Source organism: Maniola hyperantus, chromosome 4 (genome assembly GCF_902806685.2).
Source record: "Maniola hyperantus chromosome 4, iAphHyp1.2, whole genome shotgun sequence".
Lineage (NCBI taxonomy): Eukaryota > Metazoa > Arthropoda > Insecta > Lepidoptera > Nymphalidae > Maniola > Maniola hyperantus.
In genome coordinates, this window is record NC_048539.1 from 9,852,836 (window position 1) to 9,869,638 (window position 16,803).

At 37.1% G+C, this 16,803-nt stretch overlaps 1 protein-coding gene and 1 long non-coding RNA gene across 3 annotated transcripts in view; one reads left to right on the forward strand and one right to left on the reverse strand.

Annotated features, from left to right (window-relative positions):
• The window catches only part of LOC117996882 (uncharacterized), an 82,223-nt gene that overhangs the window by 13,464 nt on the left and 51,956 nt on the right, over positions 1-16,803 (reverse strand). The window lies entirely within an intron of this gene.
• On the forward strand, positions 8,857-11,799 carry LOC138402235 (uncharacterized). Its single transcript, XR_011236646.1, has 3 exons — positions 8,857-9,224; positions 9,339-9,533; positions 10,224-11,799. It is a non-coding gene; the product is annotated as an uncharacterized lncRNA (long non-coding RNA).

Consider the following 16,803-nt stretch of genomic DNA (forward strand, 5'->3'; position numbering starts at 1 on the left):
AACCTAGCACATTGTCCCGAGATGGTAACACTTTGCGAAACAAACTTGCATTTTTAGCCATTTGTCTTTGTTAATGAGTATGATGAACGTTATTCCATCAGATATACTTAGAATAGAAAACAAATTCCTTGACACCAAAAAAAAAGTTATAGAAAGATCCATAAAATAACAATTAGCTAAGGTGGTAACATGCAAAGGCGGAATGTTTGCTGAAGAAATCTCTTCCAGGCAACCATAATTTACTATGAATGTGGAGTTTTCTCCATACCAAAAAAAATGATTACAAAAAGATCCATAAGATAAATATTTATTTGCTAAGGTGGTCGCACACAAAGACGGCTTTTTGCTAAAGCAATCTCATTCAGGGTCAGGGGTGCTTTTTTGATGTGTGCTCTGGAGTATGAAGTAGGTATGAAGTCTACTCTACATCTCAATGGTCTACACCTCAATGATCATTTCCACGAACCCCTTTCGATGATTTTGATTTTGATTTTGATGATTTTGCGGTTCTCCTCTATGGAGAACCGCAAAAACAGAGTGTATCAGTAGCTATGAAAAGTAACTGCTCTTTCGAGGCCAATAACACCAGTGAATGAAACGCGCGAGTTTATTGCAGAAAAGATTTTATTTACTCGCGGAGGTAGTTCGGTGCATTAACAGATTTAAAAAGATTTAAAATTTTCAAGCACTATAATTGGCGACACGAGTTCCATTTTATCATATTTTGCGAATGTTCCTGTGAAATGATGATGTTTTCATAATATTCTGAGTACATAACGGAAACTGCTTTACTTACGTACTTAGTTTCTCCCTCTATCTATAACTGGACAAGTCTCTTTACGCACTGCATCCGGTCCGAATATCGTTTTTCGGCTTCGTAAATGAAATTCGTATCTAGTGAACTACCTCTCCTCCAAAATATATTAAAACCCGGCTCCTTCGGATCGAGAATTGTCGGATTCGGATCAGATGCAGTGCGTTAAGAGCCTAAGGTGTATAGGTTGAATAGTTTTATATTCATAGGAAATATATAAAAGGAAAAGGTGACTGACTGACTGACTGACTGATTGACTGATCTATCAACGCACAGCTCAAACTACTGGACGGATCAGGCTGCAATTTGGCATGCAGGTAGCTATTCTGACGTAGGCATCCGTAGAAAGGGTTTTTGAAAATTCAACCCCCAAGGGGGTGATAGGGGTTTGAAATTTGTGTAGTCCACGCGGATGAAGGCGCGAGCATAAGCTAGTTATAATATTAGCGCAAAACAGCTGTGTAATATCTATTTTGTTGTTCATAAACAGAACACACCTTTCGTTCTGGAGACTGACATATTATGCTAGATGTTACATGAATGATAGTGTTATTTGATTATCTTGGTATTATTATAAAACTTAATAGCATGGAATATAAAGCGGCATTTTTTAGGAACAGCCGAAATGCTTCAACTACAAAACCTTCATGATACTGAACATTTAAAGGTGTGTAACTATGTGGTTTGCATCTCACCCAGTGACAGTATTTGGCAAGCTTGGTAAATAAATTATTGGATAGGGCCAACTCAGTAATTATTCATCCCCCTACTTGCGTCTTCGCCTTTCTTTCAGAGTTGAAACATTTACTGAGACACATAATGATATTCCTGCTATATGAGGAGAGGAAATTGAGCAACTTATCACAATCAAATGAGACGGCTTTTATATGGCTTTTATGCTCGTTCCGCAGTTACTATCCATTTTTCAACGTAATAAGTTTTGTAGGTGAATTTTTCAAACTTCAGCCAATTCTGCATATATCTCTTTGGATAATATGTACATTTTACCTATTGCCCTATATTCCATTACATAATGTCATAACAAGTATTATATACATTTTTTTTAGTAGGTCATATAAAAATAGACATGGCGTTTTATTAGACCTTCAGTTTCATTTATCAGTACGGTAACGTAAACATACTGCTATACTTTTTTATTAATTTTATAATTGTATAAAAGTTTTAATATTTTTTTAAATATTATTATGGCCGACTTTGACCAAAACCCTTCTTGCCGGCAATGGGTCATGGTGTATTCTGAATTGAAGAGTACATAATAAAGCTCATGAATTTTTATCATTAAACTCATGTTTACTTAACATTCGTATTTGGGGAGGTTACATAAAAAATTAAGGGTATTTAATACTGGGGATGTAGTATGTCGTAAATCGAAGGTAATTAAGCTCACGTATTTAGAGGCCTGCGAATGACGTGGAAAAAGGGGTTTAAAGGCTCTTTATAGCCCAAAGGGTTTTTTGAACGCCATTTAGAAGTCCATGGGTGTTGAAAATTGCCAAATGTTTGCAGTTTGCTGGTTTAGACCGTTAGGAATAAAAAATAATTGGTAAAATAAAGCTTTATTTTTGGAAATCTGTAATTAAAATTACATAATTTAACTTACCAATTTGAATATTGGTACCTATTCAATGTCATCTCAACCGATGAACGTCTATTGCTTGATATACATTTATAGCATTTATCTATAGTTTTAGAGGTTTTATTTAATACTCTTTACTACTAAGTCAAGCTGCGGCTGGACAGATGGACATGGCGGAATTAACTTTAAGGGTGCCTTTAGTTTGGCACAACAATTCTATCGACATACGAGTATAGTCGCGACAGGTTGAGATGGCAATCGAGGTGTGAGGCGGGGGACCCGCGCTTCCCCTCACTGGGTGTGCGGGGCGTTCCCTCTCCGATTGCCATCTCGACCTGTCGCGTACTATAGGCACTATCGTATTTCAGCGCTTTATCTCCTTACCGTTTAACTATTAACGTTGTATGCTGCAAAGTTTCACCTATCGGATTTATCACAATCTTCTTAGAGCATCGTAAAGGGAATTAATCTCCTTTGTTCGTCCGTATAATGGGAGCTCGAGCATATTGAAGAGCTGGTAAAACGATTATTCCATTAGATTTATTGCACTAGTTAGTATTATGTTAGAACCATTGTGAGAGGTATTCTATTATATTATATTATAAATGACGTTTTAAACTATGAATTTTGTTGATAGAGTCTGTTATAGTACGCCAAAAACCCTCACCACCTGGGTGTCTGGTGCACTTCGACCGCCCGTTGTGCCAGATCCTTTTTTCCACGCACATGCAAACTGTGTAACCAACTCCCTTCGGCGGTGTTCCCGCTAGATTACAATATGGGGTTATTCAAGAGGCGGACCAACAAATTCCTAAAAGGCCGGCAACGCATCGGCAGTTACCCTGGTGATGCACATGTTCATGGCCGGCGGTAATCACTTAACATCAGTTGACCCGCCTGCTCGGTTACTCGTTATTTTTCTTAGAAAAAACCGGCCAAGTGCGAGTCAGACTCGCACACCGAGGGTTTCGTACTGTATTTTTCGACATTTAGCACGATAAATCAAAAACCATAATGCATAATAATAATTAAAAAAAACGTTTTTGAATGTACAGGTAAAGTCCTTTCTTAATATGATAGCCCACTAAGTTTAGTTATCTTGCTTAGAAAATTAAAAATACTATATTTGTTCATAAACACATTTTAATTTTTTTGTGATGTAACCACAAATTCACGGTTTACAAATAATTTCCTTTACTTGTGCTATAAGACCTACCTACCTACCTTTATGATACTACGTCAACGGGAAGTACCCTATAGGTTTCTTGACAGACAGACAAGAAAGTAATCCTGTAAGGGTTTCGTTTTTCCTTTTCAGGTACGGAACCCTAAATAAAGAAGTCCAATCTGAACACAGGGCTTCTGACATGCACATGGTACAAAAACAGATATCACCCAGGCTTGTATATTTAATTTTATAGACTATACTTACTTGTTTTGCGCGCACTATACCTAGGTATACAGAATTGAACACGCTTTTTAACTACATATACGATGCCTAACGCCCGTCATTAATTAGAATAGTTATAGCTCTTACTTCGAATTCTAAATTATCCCTAAAGGAACATAAGTCCTCACCTCACGCTACTCAACGTGACACGTGTTACACGTGACAAGTTCTAGTAGGCACATAGCGACAAATGTTGCGTATTAGAAACAAGGAAGTGAATTGTTTCGTTGGTATGTGTCGTGGAATTTCGAGGCCCCAAACGCCATAATAAAATAATTAACTAAATAGGTACTTAAAAATTTGACATTAAGCATAATTAACTAATAGCGAGAAAAAGAAAAGTTGGTACCTACTATATTTATATTTTTAAACTCAGTATTTCTTTTTCATTTGACACCTCAATCGAAATAATAGCAAAAAATATTTTTTGCGAACCCCCACTTTAATGGATCCGTCAGATCGATTTTCTTCGTTTAAAATGTAGCCTTATGTCACCCGGACCATAACAACAAATCAAATGACACCTCATTCATCAAAATCGGCCCAGTAGTTTAGGCGCTACTGTGGAACACACATAGATACAAACACACATACAAAAATAGATTGCTAAATTCATACCCCTTCCCTTTGGCTTTGCCGTAGTCGGGTAAAAAGGCTTCACTTTGGGTTACAGTTCTAATATTTCACAAAAACTCTTGACTGATCCCAAGTGTTTTGAATTAAAAGTTTTCTTTTTCATAACTGGAATTGTTCAGGTCCGTAAAGCTCGGTGGACAGAACAATAGCTGTTAGTAACAAGTTTCGCGTTTTGATTAGTTTGTTTTATCGGTCGTCTTGTCACGGAGTGGAGTTGTAACGATCATTTTACACCGCTAATACTTTGCGACTCAAGGGGCTCAGTAGGGCGATTCATCATCATCACAACAATCATTATTACAATCTCAATTGTTCTGATTGGCTGAATTTGTGCGATTCTTGTTGCAACAATGCATTATAGCCAATAGTGAGCGAGCATGAACCAATCAGAGATGATTGCGATCGTGACATTGTAGCTGTCAAACAACCACGGTAGGGCCACAGCTATTTCGTCACGTCACTTTTTTAGGGTTCCGACGCGATGTTCCGTAGTAAACAAAGAACCCTTTCGTTCGTTTCGCCATGTCCGTCTATCCATTAGCTTAGCTTAGCTTGTGACTATTAGCACAAGAAAGCTGATATTTGGCATAGGTATAATATTTTATTAAGTACGCGGACCAAGAGTTAAGTAGGTACCTACTTAGGTTATATAAAATCTTGAAAAACAATTTTTAGGGTAAGTACTATAGTACGCGACAGGTCAAGATGGCAAGCGGGGATGGAATGCCCCGCGCTTCCGCACAGCCCCCACACTAAGCCGGTGCGGACAAGCGCGTGTGACGTATGGGTGTGCGGGGCAGCCCCCCGCCTCATACCTACGTGGTACCTACATACTATCACTTTCATCATGAAATTATTAATGGCACTATTGATTTTCTCAAGAATTTCATTAGAAATATAAACTTTTTGATTTAATAGTTCATGACAACCATTAATCCCAGTGCTACTTCAGGGTTAATAGTTAGTTTTCTCGAAAATGGAATTGTTCATCTCCGTAACGCGGTGGTCTGGACAATAGTTGTTAGTAACAAGTTCTGCGATTAGTTTGTTTGATCGCTTCTGGGAATTACAACGATATTTCTTAAGGCATGGGATGTTAACACGGTATATTGGAATTCTGTTTTAATATTAAATTACAGCTGTGATAGCCTAGTGGTTAGGACGTCCGCCTTCTAATCGGAGGTCGGGGGTTCGATCCCGGGCACGCACCTCTCTTTTCGGAGCTATGTGCGTTTTAAGTAATTAAATATCACTTGCTTTAACGGTGAAGGAAAACATCTCGAGGAAACCTGCATGCCTGAGAGTTCTCCATAATTATTGCTCTCAAAGGTGTGTGAAGTCAACAAAGTTTTAATTGTAATGAAAAGTTTATGGGTATGTTACTAAAATATGGGCAGATGATCCTTAATCAATGCTTACCTCTTACATACATGGCATACCTACATGGTTTCTGATCCCTAATTAGAGGGCCAACACACGTACAAAGTTTACCGAAATGTTTGAACTTGCTACTCGAGGTACCGGCTCGCATAGTGTGTTTCCCTAATAGGCACCACACCTAATTGAGTTAGCGACTAAGAGTTAAGAATTTTAATAAAATCAAATATACGAGAAACCAGCCCAATTTTCACACCCACCCACCCACCCACACACACACACACACACACACACACACACACACACACACACACACACACACTCACTAATAGTTATAGTTCTAATAATTATAGTAAAAATTGTTAATTTTATAATATCTACCTTACATGCAGATTCCTTTTCTTTTGTATATAAAATGAGCCATCAATTTTAAGGAGAGTGCTGTCGCCTAAAACACAGGTGTATACCTAGCTTAGGGACAGTCGATTTTTCTGTATACCTACATACTTAACAAATTGGTTTTGTTATTATGTATTTTATGTATTAGTTCTCGTAAGTAAGTATGTTTAAGTGTACCTATGTTTGATCAATAAATAAATAATAAAAAATAAAAAAAATTTAGGTCCAATGTTATTGTGGGGGTGTCTGGTGCTCATAGAAACAACCACCAAGTTTGATAGATACCCCTTTTATTGTCCACACTTCACACTGTTACAGAGTTAATAATTATAGATACTTGGATTAAACCACTTGCGGGACCCCAGTGAAGGGGTATTAATTCGAGCCGGAGTGTCTCTCTCTCCGGCGTGCAAAACCAAGTCCGTAGCTCTAGCGAAGAATTGAACACTGATTGATTTGGTCGAGATGTAGCGTTTTATAGACCCACATACTGCTGATTGACAATTTATTATTGGCGTCATTTCTGATATAGCAATTCAGCAATATGCGGCCTAGGCTAGGGTTGTAACACATCCCCCCTTAAACGGAACATCCGGGAATAAAAGGGATGTGAGTATAATCCAAGTTTACAGTAATAGAACACATAGAAATAGACGCGTTGGGAATTTACAGAATTAGAATAACTAAAGTCCCTTAGATGTAGTAATTAGATATACTGTAATGTAAGAGAATTTTTAACAGGAAATTAAGAGTAATTAATATTTATTTCAACCTATCGCAGGTCCACTCACTACTGAGCTCAAGTCTCCATTCAGAGTAAGAAGGGTTGGCCCATAGTCCATCACGCTAGCCAAGTGCAGATTTTTTTAAATTTGCTTAAAATGCATATACCTAACTCGAAAAGTTACAGGTGCGTCGATCCGGGATCAAGCTGCGGTCCCCTCAAATAGAAGGCAGTCTTTACCACTAGGCTATCACCGGTTATTAGATAGATAATTTTTATTTCAGCCTGATGATGGGTGTAAAAATATAAACGACCACTGGTTGAGTGGCTGACGATTATTTTATCATTTATATCTATCACCGCAATTTTATAGTCATGGGAAACGATCTTAAAAAAACAAACATCCCAAGGGGTCCCTCGCAGTCTCACGGACGTTATATTATAATAGAAACATAAAAAAATATATTATTAAACTCATACATTCGGCCTTAACGATGTTAAAAATGGCGGCTCCCAATTTGCCCCTTTGTTGGTATTAGATACGTATGTAGGTACTGTGGAAAATACCTATATTGTGATATTTTAGGGTTGCTGTACACACAGTTGGGTCGGCACACCCGGGCGGTGGAATCGTATACAATAGTGGATGAATGTTCGACATAAAGGCCGCTCGGCCTGCCTGCAGATTTATACATACGGCTGCAGTCGGGCAAAGAATCAATAATTGTAAACCCAGACTCAACTAAACCCACGCAGGCAGTTTCGAAAATCGAACACAATATTATGAAGTCATAAATACTCGGAAATGAAGAAAATTGCGCAAGATCGCTTTTTCACTGGCTGGTCGCAGACCTTCAGTTACATGTAACCTACCTAGAGTTCGGAGTAGAGATCGGGTCGGTTTTGTTGTTAATACAAAATTGCGAATCAAATGTACCGACCAGACCATGTGTATAGAAATAGAAACCCTTATTCTTTTCTACGCATGCTTTATAATATTCCGTAGATAATTTTTTTTTTTTTTTTAAATTAAAAATAACATTCCAAGAAAATGAATTCTTCTAAAGAATTTTCTTAGAAAAAAATCTCGGCTTCATTTCATTCAAAACTTGGTTTGTGCGTAAACATATTAGTACCTATTAGTATTTTGCCAATTATTACGATTATGGCCATCGATGTACAGATGAAACTTCTCAACTTTGTGTTCATCTCATGATTTTTTAGGTACCTACAGGTGTGTATATTTCTATTTATGTATATATACAGGTTATACTAGGTAGATAATTCCAGAATCGAGCTTCCCATATTTATGGGAACTGAAAGCTAAAAATACTTGTAAGAACATTCCATGGCTTGATCTATTTCCATACGAAACGATGCCACTTGTGATAACATAACAGACAACAATGCCCGTTTCTATTATAATCCGACCCGTATGCAAATAACTTTGATAAACCAACGCAGAACTAGTTACTTATGTGATATACAGAAAAAGGAATCACGTTTGAGGCTTATATAAGCTTGAAACCGGTCGACCGACAGAAATGCATTGGTTAGGACCTGCTATGTGATTCTCTAAAGAACGGTTCAACGTTGCCAACATCGATGTGGTCTGCGAGGTAACATCGTACAGATCGACCAGGCCAGCAACGGTTGTAAATTTGTGATTCTGTAGTGGCTTTAAGCTCGTCGGCGATCTTATGGTTGAGACGGGCTCTACGATGTTATCTCGGATGAGCCAGTGATGTCATCCTATTTTTATTTTCATACCGATAAAAAGTTACGATTACGAAATATGGCATTTATAGTGGGTTTAAAATTCATTTATGATTACATTTGCTATTTTTACACAAAGTTAAAGCAATAAATGCAAAATACTATGAGAAATTATCATTATTTAAAAAAATCTTGGACATAGGCAGGAGACCTTTGCCTTTGTTTTGCATCATTAAAAAAAAAGTTGCTTCCCGCCGTGCAAGATGTCAGTCAGCACAAAATTAAAAATGGTATTGGTAAATTACTGATCACCTACACCCTTGAAAAACGATTACTCGACAAAAAACTCTAGTCTTAAAACAAACTGCACGTAATAAATCAAGTGGTTAGTGGAGCACTTATAATTCCTTTACTGCCATGGTGACTTCATAGGTCGTCACAACAACTCAACAAATAGTGCGTGAACTTCGTCTTTGTACGTCGTTTTATCGTGTTTTGTTTTAAAATACAAGTGAGTATTTAATTAAACTTAATTTACTCCGATATCAGTGGCTTTAAACTTGTGTCAGACTGCCTATCAAACTGTTCTTTTGGTGTTGACCAACGATTTAATTATAAATTTCAGTGCCTCGCAATATTGCCCCATCCACTGCTCAACTTGAAAAATTGTTCAAATTTATGGAGTAAAAACCATGGTTAGCAACTGGGCACGCTCGCACTGCCCTTGCTAGAGACCGTAGTCACCAAGCATCACCAAGAAGTTGGACAATATTGGATGAATACAAATGGCTGCATCAAAACTTGGCAACAATAGCAAAAGGTATGTAAATATTATTTTCAAAGACACAATCTACTTTCTAAGCAGAGTATAAATGTTAGTATCTACCTAGTGTTAAATGTTGTCATACAATACAGTATTGGAAAGATAAAAAAGATGATGCAAAGAGAAAATGCAGTAGCATGGTTATTGCTAGAAGAAAGAACAGGCAGTGGTATGGATGAAAATATAGCAGTAGCAGATCTAAATAACCTAATAATTGTTTCTCTTATGGGTGGAGAAAGTTTTGCAAAAGGATAGGAAGATTTTGAATTGTCTGTTATCTATGTTATCTCTATAAATGAATATTTAAATCCTGTTGGAACTCTGCTTTTCTGAGATAAGAAGTTGTCTATGTCAATTTCCGGGATGCAAGCTACCTCTGTACCAAATTACAAATAAATGCATAAATGGGTTAAATAGATGGCCCTTTAAGAATCCTGTGGGAACTCTTTGATTTTCTGGGATAAAAAGTATCTAGCTTATGTCCGTCCTTGGGATGTAAGCTAATTCTGCACCAAATTTCATCGAAATTGGTTTAATTTTTGAACCGTGAAAAGCTAGCAGACAGAAAGACTCACTTTCGCATTTAAAGTTTAAGTAGGTATTAGGTATGGCTAGTATGGGTACGTAATTAATATGAAAAATTATTTAATATAATAATATAAAGTACTATTTTTTTTCTTATTTCAGAATGATATATAAATGATGAAAGTTTACCACACTTGGAGAGTTATTTCGAGCCTGCGGTGTGTATAATATTATTATATATTATATCCTTACCATTATATAAATGCGAAAGTGTGTTTGTTTATTGGTTTGTTAGTTTGTTGGTTTGTCCTTCAATCACGTCGCAACGGTGCAACGGATTGACGTGATTTTTTGCATGGGTATAGATAAAGACTTGGAGAGTGACATAGGCTCTTTTTATCCCGGAAAATCAAAAAGTTCCCGTGGGATTTTGAAAAACGTAAATCCACGCGGACGAAGTCGCGGGCATCAGCTAGTCTATACTAGCTTTTATACCTATGTATAAAAGAAAAAGGTGACTGACTGATCTATCAAAGCATAGCTCAAACTACTGAACGGATCGGCCTGAAATTTGGCATGCAGATAGCTATTATGACGTAGACATCCACTAAGAACGGATTTTTGAAAACTCAACCCCTAAGGGGGTGAAATATTGGTTTGAAATTTGTGTAGTCCACGCAGCCGAAGTCGCAAGCATAAGCTAGTATAAAATATACCTACGGATTTTTTTTGACTAGTTAATTATTTCAACTCTTTCATAATATCTCAACTGTGGCTGTTGCAGGCGAAGAACTTACAAGGGAGATTCATCATCATCATCATCATGATCAACCCATCGCCGGCTCACCACAGAGTACGTACGGGTCTCCTCTCAGAGTGAGAAGGGTTTTGGCCATAGTCTACCACGCTGACCATGTGCGGATTGGTACACTTCACACACCTTTGACAACATTATGGGGAACTCTCAGGCATGCAGGTTTCATCACGATGTTTTCCTTCACCGTTAAAGCAATTAATATTTTATTACTTAAAAAGCACATAACTCCGAAAAGTTAGAGGTGCGTGCCCGGAATCGAACCCCCGACCTCCGATTAGAAGGTGGACGTCCTAACCACTAGGCTATAGGTCGGGGATTCCATCCCGGGCACGCACTTCTAACTTTTCGGAGTTTTGTGCTTTTTATCCAATATCACTTGCTTTAACGGTGAAGAAGAAGATCGTGAGAAAACCTGCATGCCTGAGAGTTCTCCATAATATTCTCAAAGGTGTGCGAGTCTACCAATTTGCACATAGCCAGCGTGGTAGATTATAGCCAAAACCCTTATCACTCCGAGAGGAGACCCGTGCTCTGCAGTGAGCCGGCTATGGGTTGATCACGATGATCATGAATTCTTCTCAAGCAGTGGAGGACACTAAAATTCCTGAGCCTCTAGCAGTTGAGAAGCTTTTAAATCCTGTGGGAATTATTTCATTTTTTTGTACCAAAAGTCTATAACAAAACCCGTCTGTTTTTCTATGGTAAAAAAATGTAAACTAAGTTTATATTGCACTTTTATTATCTTTTCCACACAAATATTAAAAACAAATGAACGAGAAATGCAATAAAATATATTATAATTAACTATTGAAAAACACTAATACACACACGGTATAAGATATAAAATGTACATAACATTAAAATATATGTAAATAGTTAAGATTAAGATAAGGAATAAATAAAGGCTTTGAAATTGAGAATTATCTTTTATTTATTATTGCATCTGTCTTGCACGCCACGAGCGATTAGCAAGGAGTTCTCGGCACCTTTGTCCTTCTTCTAAGCCCTCTGCTCTGCTTTGACGAGGATTCCTTTGCAGCATGCTCATTATCCTATGTTCTTCTCGGATTATGTCATTTGGAAATGACAAGGCTGGTAATGTTGTAGTATGTTGTGTAAAACGTGCATGCAACATGCTAAGTATAATGAATCTTCTGGCCACCATCCCTGGGTCATAATCGCTATGAACTAGAAGGCATCTAAATCTTCGTTTTAAACTCCAAATAATACATACACCACTGCACGACTAACTCTTGATGTAGGGGAGCAAATCCCTTTCTATCATTGCCACAAGTTCCTCCGTGATACTAAATATTCTTACATAATGCGTCCGTCGAGAGCAGACGAAGACCACGTATTTGACATCCTTTTGCACGCCTTTTTATTTTGTATTCCTCTTGTTTAGCTTCTTCTAATAAGAAAAATGTACTTGAGCTAAGCGAGCAGCCATCTGAAGTGAAAAACGATAAATAGTTAACTCAGATATTTTTTTATCATTTAATTATACTTACTATAGAAAATAACAAAATAAAACTCACATTTTCACCTTTCTTTTAAAGTTTTTCTATGTTTACAACGAAATTTAACTCGTGCATCGATGGTGCATCGTAGAGAAAAGCTACACCGGAGACGCTTTTCCGTTTGACACATAGAATCGAAGGCGAGGGCGTACGATGTACTCGAAGGCGAGCAATTAGAATAGCAAATTCCATACATAAATGTCAAAAACCCGTTTCCTACATCGATCACACTCGCTCGTGAAGCGCTAGTGTCGCAAAGGTGAGTCGAACGCGATTAATAGAATAACAAATGTGCTACATCTAAGGAAACATCCGATGTGCGACCGATGTAAATACTATTTTACCTTAGAGAATCACACTGCTGTTTACAACTAATACATTGTTGACCGAGAGCCTGTAGGAAATATTGCGGAGGTGCTTGATATGTCTCATTACAATTGCCACTACAGAAATGAATCGAGACGAAAACGAAAATAATCTAATTCACATACTCGACAGTATACTGTGTAAGTAAGAAGGAAATAAGCAAAGATTAAATCTGCCATTTCCGGTGTTTCCCTAATATCTCGATTTAGTTTAATATTAATTTTATTAAAATTTTAATTAGGTTTTATTCCCCTAATTTCAAACCATAAAGGCTAAAATTGTGTTCTTGAAGATGTTTTTTCGTAGCGTCTATATAGTGAAGTCTCAGTATAGTAAGTACCTACGAATCGAATCGTAGGTACCTACGAGTACGATATTTACTCTGAGGATAAAGTAGACCTGCAAGCCGAACCGCTGTGGTTCGCAAGTTATGGTCATAATATGATTCAAAATTTCATGAAGTTGATATCAAGATACTCACATTGAAATATCACAATGAAAAAACTGTGATATTTCAATGTGAGTATCTTGATGATTATAAAAAATAAAGTAGCAAATGTGATTAAAATTGTTTTTTCAAAAATACCAGAATTATGGTTCTCTGTAAAATTTAAGCTTAACCTGTTTCATGCCATGCAAAGTATCTTGGCATGGTTGATTGAGGAGATCTAAGGTACCTGGCGGCGATCTAAAATTAAAACTTGTAAGCCAACTATGGATCAGTTGGCAAGTCTATTTTGCTAGAGTTTTAACTTTCTTAAAATTACCAAAGCTCTTGGACCATTGAAATGGATAATCGTGCACTACCCTGCCCACGCCTTGGCTTTTATGTTGAGCCCCGTATACACTGTAGGAACGCTCGTGATCCTTTTAGGACGGGCGGCGCTTAGGAACGCAAGTAAAATCACCATACAGTAGATGTGGAGTCATGTAAGATAATATACACCGACAACATAACTCCTGTTTAACCCCTTTAGGGATTGAATTTTCAAAAATCCTTCCTTAGCGGTTGTTTACGTCATAGTAGCTATCTGCATGCCAAACAGCCCGATCATGATCCTTCCAGTAGTTTAAACTGTGCGTTGATAGATCAGTCAATCAATCAGACAGTTTTTTTAAATATATATAGAGTAGCTTATGCTCGCAACTTCGTCCGCGTGGACGAAGTCAATTTTCAAACCACTATTTCACTCCCTTAGGAGTTGAATTTTCAAAAATCCCTACTATAATAGCTATCTGCATGCCAAATTTCAGCCCGATCCGTTCAGTAGTTTGAGCTGTGCGTTGATATCAGTCAGTCAGTCATATATTTAGATTAGGGCGTGCATGTCAAAAATACTGTACAGACTGTACTAATAACTGTTCATCACATAGTGCTATTTTGATGTTTCCCATTTCAGAATAGAATATAAATTAAATATGACCTAAGTATCATATCAATTACCAATTTAATAAAAATAGTAGGTAGATATTTTGTGAAATTTTGCCGCTTTAACGCTTCGTATGTTTCATATTTTCGTCGATCACTTTTTATTATGTAGCATAACTATAAAGATTTGCATCATGCATATTGGCACGGTTCAAGGGATCCGATCGTTCAATAAAAGTAAATTGCACAGCGCTAACACAACGATATTTCGCATTGAGTCTCTATGCATGACAAAAGGTATTGAACATTTTGAAATGTTCAGCTGTAAAAATACGATCATTTATGCTTTGGTATGTAAGTATGTAAAATAACAATGGCTACTCAAAAGAGAGGAGAAAAATATAACAATTTAATCACGGAACAGAATTTTTCTGTTCCATGAATTTAATAAATATAAAATCCATACTAATATTATAAATGCTACAGTGTATCTGTCTGTCTGTCTGCTAGCTTTTTACGGCCCATCCATTTAACCGTTTCTAACGAAAGCACAGAGATAGCTTGCATCATGAAGGACATAGGCTACTTTTTATTCCGGAAAATAAAAAAGTTCCCACGGGCTTTTCAAAAACCTAAATCCACACGGACAAAGTCGTAGGCATAATCTGGACCACAAACAACAAATCTGTACTGATATAATGCAGAAGTTTATGAGTGAATGCTTTGGTAGGAGATCATATCTTTTTAAGACACGGTTTATAGATAGGAATTCAACATGTTTTATAGAATTTTGTTAGGTAAACTAATCAAAATGTTGTGTTAAGTAAGATATAAATTAATATTATTGCCTCAACTACGTATATTCAACTAAAAATCACATAACTTTAGATTTACATTTAAATTATTAAAATCCAGCCCGTTCGAACGCGTGATGAACGCATGGTTCTGATTGTACAAATTCACTCAATAGTTTATACGTAAATAGTTCGCCGTATGAATGGGGCTTAATTTCAGAGTTATCAGAGGACTATTCGTGCTCAAAGCTCTTGAATAATAAATTTAGCAGGTTCACGTGACACGTGGGCGGCACGTTTTACTTAATTTACCGGGCATGGTCGAGATGGGATCGGTTTACCTACTGGATTTCAATCAGTTTTGAAGAGAGCGTTTTAAGCGTATTTTAAAACTGTAAATTAATCTAATATTCATCTGAGATATTATGCGCTTGGTAAAAAATTATTGATGATGTAAATAATCTTAGTCTTGATTTTTATTTCTTAACCTTTTTTACTAAGAAAATTAGATTTTAATGCTAAACTGGACAACCTTTTCTGTTAATGAGGGATTTTAATAATATCATTAGCGTGACGTACGTCGGGGGCGTGCGGACAAATCATCCTAGTCCCATACACCATTCGTCATAACGTCATCCTAAGCCGAGGTCCGAGTCTCACAGGAGGCGCCCTTAGAAAGACGTCGTCCAATGTCGTCGAGACCTAGGGCTCAAACCCAAACTTCTCCCACCGGTGAAGCTGTAATGGCCAGTAGGGCCAGCAGTATTACACAGTCCGAAAGAATAGATCAGTCATAAGGTCAGCATAAAGATTAGAAGTTTCGGGGTTTTACTACCTCAACTCAATCAGCCAAACCTAATTTCGTCGCTGCCTGCAATGCGTTGCGGTACGGTGTGCTTAAATGTTAGAAAAGGTCAGATCTTTTTACTGAAACGCTTCAAGACTTGCCTATGAATAGGCCTTAATTTCAGAACGATTGGGTCGTTCGTGACTTTACCCGGTGAATAATAAATGGAACGCCGTTTAGGCGACAGAGAAAAGTGACCACGATCACTGTGTCATCTAATTCAGCGGGAATGTTTTACTTTTTGAAGCGACTTTTTAAACTTTTCAGGCGCGTTTGGCGATTTTGGGATGGACTAAACAACAAAATATGGAATTTTCATTTTAGATAGGTATTCAATTAATTTGAAAATTAGTTTTTTTTAGTTTTAAGTTTTCACTGTCGGCAGGCTCCACTGACTGCCAATTTTTTCTACTTTGTATCTTTAAATAATAATAGCTTAGTATTTGTGGTAAACCTTTCAAGCAAAATTGTCACTCTTAGTTGAATAAGGCTTAATTTTAGTGTAGGTGGCACATATCGGTTCAACGTGACCACGATGACAGTTTGTTTAAAAGGTCAAATGTTTAATAGCACTGTAGCTCTGTTTTGAAGACTTACTTTGAGCACCTAATTTCAGTAGGATCGGGTCGGTCTTGACTTTTGGGTAAACCGACCCAGTGTTAGTTAATTTTACTAGTAGGCATGTTAATTTGTGAAACATGTCAGTATCTTACCTTAAAGGTGTAATTAGGTAGGTACTCTGTAGTAGAATTTACTTGTAAGCTTGTAAGATTCACTTGGTTGAGGTATAATCAGTACATACAATGAATTTCATGTTCTTCTTAGATCTTAGTCACTGAAGCATAAATTGTGCTTAATTTAGGTGCGATCGGGGCCATGTTCTCAGCTCTACAATAGATCAATAGTAGATATAGAGAGCCAGTTATGAAACACGCAGCAGAATATCTCTTGTTTAATTATAATTGAACATGTCAAAATAAATTTTTACGACCTTATGTTATTCTTTGGTCACAGAGGTCGTAGAGACTT